General features: G+C 36.9%; 1 protein-coding gene across 4 annotated transcripts in view; it reads left to right on the forward strand.

The window, feature by feature from the left end:
* The first annotated feature begins 7,112 nt into the window (after positions 1 to 7,112).
* Positions 7,113 to 10,466, forward strand: part of LOC117103193 (bone morphogenetic protein receptor type-2-like) — a 54,137-nt gene continuing 50,783 nt past the window's right edge. The window contains exon 1 of one of the 4 annotated variants that reach the window (XM_033243721.1): positions 7,113 to 7,247. The gene's annotated coding sequence lies outside the window, so the exon portion shown is untranslated. Of the gene's footprint in view, positions 7,248 to 7,336; positions 7,513 to 10,466 lie in introns of those variants that run through there. The other 3 variants (XM_033243718.1, XM_033243719.1, XM_033243720.1) reach the window with 3 other exon arrangements.

The raw sequence follows: 10,466 nt of genomic DNA on the forward strand, positions 1-10,466 counted from the left end.
CGGGGCCCCGTGGCACTTCCAGGCTAATAATCTAGTGAATAGTGAGAATGGATGAACTCAGAATGCCCATATAATAAATACTGTATGCTGTGAATTCCATGGAATCAACTTGTTCCTACGGGACCCTAAGTGTGACGGGGTGGGGAATTATATGTATTTTCTACATATTGAAATCGCTTAAATAAGATTTTCAAACCCCAAAATTTTGATATTTTGCTCTCCGCTGGGCAAAATCCCGGCGCTACGCCTAGTGACGCAAACAGCCACGCCCATAAAGATACATTGATAAATCTTTCTTTGGAACTAACATTTTGGATTGGTATGCAAGTGGGAGGCAGAAATTTCCTACTGCCCATACAGATTTTGGGAACCTTGACTTTCCAAAACGAATAACTGCAGACATGTCGTATATTTAGTTGTTTATTGATTTTTGTAATGTATTTGCATGCATGGAGTATGTGCTTCAAATGTAAACCTTTGGCAATAAATCTAGGTCCTATTATATGTGAAATAACCATTGGCTGTCCCTAAGTGGAATTAAGATTTTAAGTGCAATAACTCTCTTCGCCCTAAATCTAATAAAATACTTCTTCAGACTAATGTTCAAAGCACTTCTTCTGGGTGTACCGCCATACTTTACAGATTTTCTACTTCACTCAGGGGTGGATCCAGGATGAAAAGAAAGAGGGGGGTTTCAAAATGTTTCTAAAAAACCCTAAAATGAAAGGGGGTATGAGGGTCCTCCCCCGGGAAAATTGTGATTCCTAGATGGCCGTAAATGAGCTTTCTCGACTTCTGAGGAGTCTTTTACTGACATAAAGGTTCTTGAAAATTAAAGGGTTTTCCCCTCTTAAAAAGGGTCAGGTAATTAGGCCTATATCTCATGTTTTAGGCCTATCATGGAGGAAAAAATCAGACAGGCAATATATTATTATATTCCAACAACATTGAGAAGTTAGATATGTAGTCTTTCTTCCATGGATCGATAAACCGATAGAACTGAAAAACTCACTTTCGTGCATAAATTATTACGACGGCGAACCAAAAACTGTGTAAAATTTATTTGAAAAATAGTTGGGCCAAGCCTAGTTTGTCTTATCTTCCAACCTATACCTAGGAAGGTTAGCATGCTTTTTGTAAGCCAGGACCCTTGTCCTCTTAAACCCCCCTGGATCCGCCACTGTCACTTCTTGCCTACTCGTCGCCTTCGATCTACTTCGCAAAATTTTCTCACTGTTTCAAAACTTCACACAAGAACATTGTTATGTTCAAAAAACATTTAGCCGCCTCTTTACTTTTGGAACTAACCTTCTTCCATAAGATCAAATACCTCTGTTTTTACATTACATTTTACGTCATTTGTGCTCATTTTTTCTTGCCTGATAATTCTTTTGAATTGATGCATTTCAAGTTATTTATATTATTATTATTGTTATTATTAGTGCATTAACTTTTGGCCAGTAAAACCGTCACCATCTCATTCCAGCACAGTCCCTACATTTGTTAAAACTTTACATTTTTTTAGTATTGCATAATCTATTATTTGGGACTTCATCTAGTACCGTATATCAGGCCTCCAGAACCTACTGCAGACCGAGGGGCATAAGGCATCCTGACGTGCCACATGAAGTAAATTATAAAGTTTCAGTTTCAGTTTATTTATTTGACCAAAAGATGGTCGGGGGCAGCTTAAGCAAACAAATCACTATAACATTTTCAAGCCAGCTGCCCCCTCCCTCATAAAATATACAATATGATAAAGATAACAATTTAAATCACAAAAGACATAAAAAAAAAACATCAATAAAGAATTTAAAAAAAAAATAATTAGGTGATGTACAGTACATGATAACTGCAACTTGTTTGTCAGAGTGACCTAAAGACTGCCCAAACCAAATTATGTTCATCTTTTGAAGACGACAGCTTACGAAAACGATAACGAATACGGTTATGTCATCAAAATTTTAGTTTAGACAACCTTATCCCCTACAGTAGCATATTTGTCACAACGTAGGCAATTCATGCCTTTTGCATGAAGCAAGGATCATATTCAGCTTGTACACCATATTGTCAAGACTGTTTTAGGCACGAATGACGAGAATGATAATGACGTATTCGTATTCGTTGTCGTCGTAGTAAGGCTGCGAAATCTCCCCATCAGTACGAATGCGACCAAGTCATTTTGATACTCCAGGACAATCGTTAAAGGACCACATGGGGCCGTCTGCCTTGTCTAGACATAATTGGCATTTTCGGAAGTCAACAATACTGAAACATTGATTACACCATAACAGGAGCTTCTTACACAAGACCCCTTTAGTGCCGTACATTTTAAAATGAGTTGATAATTAACTCAGCGTAGCACAATTTACAACAAATTTTTGCTTCACGGACCCTAATGTTTAAATAGTGACCCAAAGGGGTATCCGGTTTGTTGAAGGTTTATGACCACTTTGCCGAAACCCAGATGCCGAATCCAGTTCACCGAAAACATAAGAACCCGGTTTGCCGAAACCCAGTTTGCCGAATTTTGTCGTCACCGTCGTACAAAAACGCAGCATACTGTGCTTTTCAAAACTTATGGGGGGTCAGGTAAAAGCCGTATTAAATATATAAATTATTAAAAGGCAAGATATTGGAAAACAACAATGATGTGGTAAAAAATTGATAAGCACATGCTAAAACGTTAAAAGTAAACCAGGACCACTAGTCCTTTCTAAGTGGTTGTATGTATGTGTACTGTCTCTTATACACATCTAGATGTGTATAAGAGACAGGTAAAACCAATATTATCTTGTGCTAAGAATGTTTTAAAAAAAGAGGAGAACTTTAAAGAAAGCTTTTTGAAAGTGTTAAATTTGCCGCCTTCTGGGTTTAATCGGTTCGAAAAAGTGAACTCGGCAATCTGGCATTCGGCAAAGGCTGGGTTTCGCAATCTGATATTTTGGACCATCTCACACACATTTCGATATCTGTTTATTCAAATTAGCTCATCTGTGATTTCTTTGTAGCTGTTGGAAAGAGTGGTCTAGCCTACTAATATAATTTGTTGAACACTCATACTGTATCGCGGACCCCTCGTCAGCAGATTGCGGAGCCACCATGGCCTTGTATTCCTGAGAGGATCTCTGAGATCAGGCTCAAGTCCCTTCTTGCTCAAAATTCTTTAACAAAAACCATGAATCCCAGTTTTCCGAAACCCAGTTTGCCGAAAGTCATTTAAAAGCAGGTAAAACATTAACAAAAGCAGAATAGTCAGGATGGAGCACTCTCTTACAATTTAGGCCTATTTGTATATATGATAATTAGCGGCTTATTGCATTTTAATGATTCTTTTTGTCTTATTCTGTAAATCAAATTTAATTTACAATTCGAGAAAAAAATTAAATAAGCCTATCAGTTTAAATGTTTTAAAGCATATTTTTAATAAATACATAACGTTTAACTAAGATAATAATATGTACACTTAAATGAAATAGATCAGTTGTTCCCAACCTGGGGTCCGCGAAAAATAATTGAGGGTCTGCGAAAAATGTTGGGGTCTTAGATTATTAGAAAAACTTTTCATGATTCCATTCTTTGTTCTTGTCTTACAATAGTGTGACAAATCATATTTTGACAATAATGAAATATCTTTGACAGGCATGTACACTGTTTTAATTGGTATTATATTTTAATTCCAATGTAAAGGTGTTTAGTCTAGGAGAGCCACTTGATTGTGGCAATCCTCAGGGAATTTCTACATCTTCCATGTGTTCTCTTATATTGTTTTTACCTGGATATTGAATACATTTTAAAAATCAGGAGGTACAGCCCTGAATTTGACAATGTTAAAAGTCAATTTGGGATAACAGAATGGGCCTATTACATTTAAATTTTGAGTGAGTGTCAATTCCGGCCATCACAAGTTCTATAAACATTTCCAACCAGTGTGGAGCTGAGCTGGTAACGTAAATCCCATATAGGCCTATAAGAATTACTGCCTGTACCCCTCCCCACATGTCTATGTCAAATTCCAAGATCCAAGTTGTCGTAATTTGGCCAATCATCTATGATCTATAATGTTATTGGTGGAATATCAACCATGAGTCGCCCCCTAAATGGGGATGGGGGCTAAGAAAATTACCTTTAAATTCTGAGTCTGACAGTGCTAATTCCAGCCATCTAAAAGAAGTGGCATAGGCCCTATAATTTCTTTTACCTCAGCCCCAACCATGGTGGGGGTGAGGTTGTTTCTATTTCGAATTCTAGGATTCGCTAATGTTTAATGTTGTATACTTTATCATCTTCTATCTATAGACCAATCAATTATTGTTGGGATACCGTATTTGGACAAGGTCCGTGAAGATTTTGGCACGGTCCAGACGGGTCCGCGAACGGAAAGGTTGGGTACCACTGAAATAGATTAATAATCTACAATTATACACACGTGCCAGTATGGTGGCTCCGAATTTGCCGACAGGGCTCTAAATCAAGGAGATGTTGTGGACAGAGTACCTGCCAGTGCACTGGCAAAACCCTGGAATCGAAAGCGTCGGTTTATACCCATGCGCAATCGCATTTCTTTTTTTGCGAAGCGAAAAAATGCGCAACCAATCAGAGCTCAGTAAGCGAACCGACGCTTTGATTCTCACGAATAAATTCGCCAAGTGGAAAACCGGCTTTAAGCTGGTTTTCCAAGCCGGTTTTCCACTAGGAGAATTTATTCGCGCGAATCAAAGCGTCGGTTTGCTTCCTGAGTTCTGATTGGTTGCGCATTTTTACGCTAGTAAAAACTCCGATAGAAATGTGAATGAGCATGTGCATGATCCGCCGCTTTCCATTCGCGCGAATAAATTAGCCAAGTGAAAAATAGGCAGTGTCGCCTACTGCTGACTCTCTGTGACTGTATCATGGGGTGATATTTCATATTTTGTGAAGCAAATGAAATCGTTATTAAAATGATTGACGTCTTTTTTTTTTTTATAATTTCTTTCTTTCATGCATGATACATTCATAACATTTAACAGAAAAAATAACAATAAAAAGCCTTAATAAAAAATAGACATAACAATATAATACAATACAAATGTACAAGAAAAACAAATTATTATTATTGTTATCATCATTGTTGTCGTTGATAATAATGACAACAATAATACCAACTACAACAATAACAAAACAGAAGAAATAATAATAAGCATGCCATTGAGTTTATAATACAGTAGGGAGATTCAATTCATGAGTCTGAGTACATCTTTATATTTTTCTAGTCTGAGTTTTAGATCCTTGAAATAAGGAATTATATTTTGTAATTTACAGCTATAGATATAATATTTAGTGAACAATATGAAAGAATTAACAATTGGTGGTAAATCCGGCTCTCCAAAGCAGATACTTTTTGTGTCAAAATTAATTACTGTATTAATTTCATTAAAGATAAATTCTTTAGTAGTTTCCCACAAAGGCTGATTCTACACTCAACAAACATGTGTAAGAGATGATCTTTTTCCTTATTACAGAAAGAGCATAGTTCAGACTTTACCAGACCAATCTTAAACAATTTTACATTGGTGAAAAAGATTCTATGCATAAATTTAAATTGAAAAACTTTAATTTTATTGTCGATTGGCAGTTTGTGAAGAACACAGAATACTTTTTTGATGTTCAATTTACCCATATCGGACCATTTTTGTTCTATTTCACTTACATCAGTACCAATACGCTCCACAATGGAATGATAGACGTTGTTACAGGTTTTTTTGCATTTAAAAACAGATTCACACCTACAAATATCAACGCATTCATTAGTTATTTTTGGATTTTCTTTGAGTTTAATTCTCCAAGTCGTTGGGACGGAATGCCGGATTGCATTATACAGAAGAAAATCAATTTTAATTTGATATTTGGATTCTCATTTTGTAGAAGGAAAGACCCGTCTCTATTTGTTATATCTTTTATTGTGCGAATACCAGCATTCCATCAGTGACTTTGAATTTTAAAAGCTCTATTAACAAAACAAAAATTATTCCATAAAACTTGACTGCAAATCTCATTTGCAGTATCCGGGTTAGGTAAAAATTGATATTCACTCCAGGCTGATAATACATCTTTATAGAATCCAGATATTGGTTAAGAATACCGGACTTATTAGAAAAATTGCATGTGAAGATATTTCTTCCACCGATAGATTGTAATTCAGAAGTAAAGGAGGTTTTCCACTTTGCATCACTTTCATCAAGGTAACGCTTAATCCAGCAAATTTTGAGAGAATATATATAGCTTAGTAAGGTATGTGGCATCTTTAAACCTCCTTTATCCAACTTATTGTATAAAGTTTTTCTTCTTAATTTATCCGGTTTTCCATCCCAAAGGAAAGCAAAAAACATATTTTGTACTCTGTTGATAAATTCTGTAGAGGGTATTGGTAGATTTGAAAAGTTATACGATAAAATCGGTAAAGCCAAAGACTTATCAGAACTTTTACAATTAAGGATAGATTTCGTATTTTCCATGTTTTAAGAACATTGCCTATTTTGTCTAATTTGCTTTCAAAATTTAGTCCAAATAATTGGTCACTGTTGCCAGAAACGTGTACTCCCAGGTATTTTATAGGCCCATCCGTCCAATTAATATTTTTGTTACATTCGACTTTAAAGTTGGTATTATTAATGGAGCCAATTCTAAGAACGTTACTTTTGTCAAAATTTACACGAAGACCGGAATATTTACTAAACTTATCAAGAATCTCTATTGCCGTATTAAGCGTTTGTTCATCTTTAAAAAAAAACACTGTATCATCTGCTATCTGGTTTATTCTGATATCAATACCTTTAAATGTGATGCCTTTGAAACACTTGTCTTGTCTAACTGACAGACCCAAAATCTCTGCTGATAATATAAATAGATAAGGGGATAGCGGGCAGCCCTGTCTTAGCCCTCTTGAAAGGTTAAAATAATTGCAGGTGAAACCATTGTTAATTACGCAACTAGTAATTTTTAGTTGAAGTAATAATAACTTATTGAAATATACAATGCATAAAGCTGCGTTTATTTTTTCAAACAATGCGTTGCTCTTTATTTTCTTGGTGGCGCACTTTATGTCCAGGTCGACAGACTGTCTGGAAGAAAAACCTCATTACACTGTGGATGAATACTATTCTAAATAAAAACAATAAATAAATTGGAGTTATAAACATATGACTGAGAGCGACCATAATGTGTCTAGAAAAAAAATATGTTTTATTGTTAATATATTGAATTGATGGGTAAGTAGTTTATTTTAATGTTGTATATTCATGATCCAAAGAGTTCCGCGGAAGTGATAGGCAGTGTATGGCTGTCTGGCACCTCTCTCACACTGCAGAATGTCTAGCAGGCCTAGCCTTGCATGCAGCGAGCTCCAACCCGACGGAGGGTAGGCTGGATATGTATCCATGAAAAGATCTTGGAATTATTTTCTAATGGCGGCTACTAAATTACATTTTGGTATACGCGGAACGATAAATATGTGTAGGTGATGAGGTAACACAGGTAATCGTTATGTAGTAATATAGGCCTAGGCCTAGAATGTTTCTGTAGGCTATATTGTTTGTTGTTATGTGCGTCTGTCATCACACACAGTCAACAGTCAGTGTTCGCAAATGTGTTGTTGATGCTGACCTCTCGAACCCAGGCCTACGCCTAGGCTGGCCTAGCAAGGTTCCCCTAAAAGGTAGGGGATCCTAGGCTAGGACTACAGTAAGGCGTACTAACTACTACAGTATACTACTACTACATATGCGTAGGCTAGAGCCTAGGCCTGTGTAGCAATAAGCATTGAGCCATTGATGGCATTGAGCCATTGATGGCATTGATGGCATTGAGGAGACTGCCTGCCACGATTTATTACATACCAGAATGTCTTATTTGTCTTGATATCCTAGTTGTTGGGTCCTAGGGCCCTAGACCTAGCCTAGATAATTAAAGAAATTTCTCAATATTTATGAATCCTACAGACGATCGGCCCAAACAAAGACGATCCGGTCCAGGACATCCTGATCATCCTGAAAATTGTCCTAATAGTCTGGAAATGGGCCTGATCGTTTGTAGGCAAAATCATTTCAGCTCATATGCCATGACTGTTATTTGTACTTTGAGGTTTTATACCCAAATAATAAAAAATATAATACAAGTTATAAATATCTGATAATTTTAATTAGGACACTTTAAATTAAGACTATCCTGTAGGTTAAATAAATAAATTTAGAATGAATTCAGAAAGGAAGTGGGCTCGAAAGACCACACTAGGTGAACCGGATCGTCTTGTGGGCCCGATCTTCTGTCACCCATTTTAATTTGGCCTATTGTCTTTAATTGACACCAACGTTTCGTGGTGTCCATACATACCAAAGTTACTTTTGTGTGATTAATTGCTTTCAGTTAATTGCGCAGGCCTTATTTTACAGTCTGGGCCCAGTTTACCGCTTCTGTTGCCCTAGATTGTAATTGTATATTAATGTAAAACCCCGGTATTCCTAAAATGAACTTTGGTTATAGTTCGAGCTAAAACTTCAAAATTACGTCATTTTGTAATTTCTTAATACATACTTCTAGCTCATGGCCTACCCTGTATGACTAAATCACTTGCTCCTTGACTAAAATTATACCTCCCTCCACAGGCTGATTTTTAAAGTCAGTCCAGAGCAGGGGCTTAGCCAGAAAAAAGAAAAAGGCCATGGCTAGACCGAGCTGAGTAGGCCAAGCCGTCCAAGCCGTCACAGTAAAAGTGACCGTCATAATTGTTGGCTGTCTAAAAGACAGCCGGACGGCTTGCTGGCTAAGCCCTTTTTCTAGAGCCAGGTTAAATTGTTGACTTGAAATATATCTTAATTTGAACTCGCTCGGACATCTATGACTTATCTTCCTCCATTCTTCACGATCATCCATGATGTTCTTTAGTTCCTTAGTGGTCAATCCTGTGTCTCTCCTGAACTGGTCCACATACTGGTCCAAATGTAATTATGTTTATGGCTGAAAATTAGCGGTCGACTGGTTGCCAGTGGCGACCTTTTTTGGTGTTGGACGATAATAAATGTCTTGGGTATTGCCTGTCTGGCAACCTTTAATTCAGCGAAAACTATTCAAATGCTTAAAATCATTTAAAAGTTTCAAATACTTGCTAAAATACATCGTTTTTTCCCCGTTCAAGCTTCATTTTTCGCCAATCCATAGACATGCAAAGTTTATTTGTGTTGTTGTATTGGTAGTCTAGCTGCGAACATCATTGCGTGCTTCGCAATTTGTTATTTGTTATTTTAACGCAGTAGATGCAGGGCAGTGGCTGTACGATGACAACTACATGAAGGTGAATCAACTTCATGTATGATGACAACATGAAGGTACTATATTCAGGACAGGCGGCTAGCTGGTAGTGTACCCTTTGGGCGCAAACTGGCGACAAAGTAGACCTAAAAGCAGCCGACCCTCGGGTACATAATGACTTCAGAGCTTGCGTTTATCCATGGAGGACTATCAACATGTTTAGAATAAAATATAGGACCAATATAACTTTGGAAGGGCCAGTATAATTTTTTCCTTACTGGCCCTGCTGGCCACTATGGTTTTGAGGTTAATTTTCAGCCCTGTATGTGCCGGTCGTCCCATCTTCTTTGCCTCCTGTTTCGGTTCCCAAAGAAGCTTTAAGCCGTACAAATTTTGATATGGTACACAAGATGTATAGTCGTGGTTCCTGGTGATTTTTTTCATTTATGACTATTGTTATCGGTTAAAAAGTGTAAGCATTTAGTGCAGCGGAAACAAGTTTGGTTTCCCAACCTGAAGGTTGGGGTTTTTATCCCCTGAAGTAACTATGCATTCTCTTGTGTCCTTGAGCAAGGCACTTTATCTGCATTGCTTCTATTATACCCAGGAGTATAAATGGGTACCTGCTGGGGTTGCCTGCTGCTGTACTGTGCCTATATGGTACAGTAGCAACACTTACTGTACAGTGTAGCATGTGGACCCAATGACCAGGGAAAACAAACCAATTTGCAACCTAAAGGAAAAGGCGCTATGTAAATACCAAATAACAAATAACAATAAAAAAATGTTATTAAAAAATTATAAGTTTTCATTAAATACTGTAAGTGGCTTGCCATCCCAAACTAGCTTCTGTCGCTAAATGTTAAACTGAGTAATTAGCGTTATAAGAATGTGTCGGTATTGTTAGACACAGAAGCTCTAATACTTTTGCTTATTATACTGTACAACTTTGGCAATTACTGTACTAGTTAATCGATTCCAGTAAATTACCTATCATCTTAAAGTTATACACTTTTTTTTTTATAAGAACCAGTAAAATTTTGCCCAGGCTCAGTATTCTTACTTTTTGGCCTATTTCAGACTCAAAATGTTCTTATTTTGTTCTTATGTTACACGCTTTTCAAACATAGAAAATTATTATTGTACAGCAGTATACAGTGTACTGGAATGTAGGTAAATTGGCC

This window comes from Anneissia japonica, unplaced genomic scaffold, assembly GCF_011630105.1.
Source record: "Anneissia japonica isolate Jap-2015-1 unplaced genomic scaffold, ASM1163010v1 scaffold2652_len1590060_cov184, whole genome shotgun sequence".
Lineage (NCBI taxonomy): Eukaryota > Metazoa > Echinodermata > Crinoidea > Comatulida > Comatulidae > Anneissia > Anneissia japonica.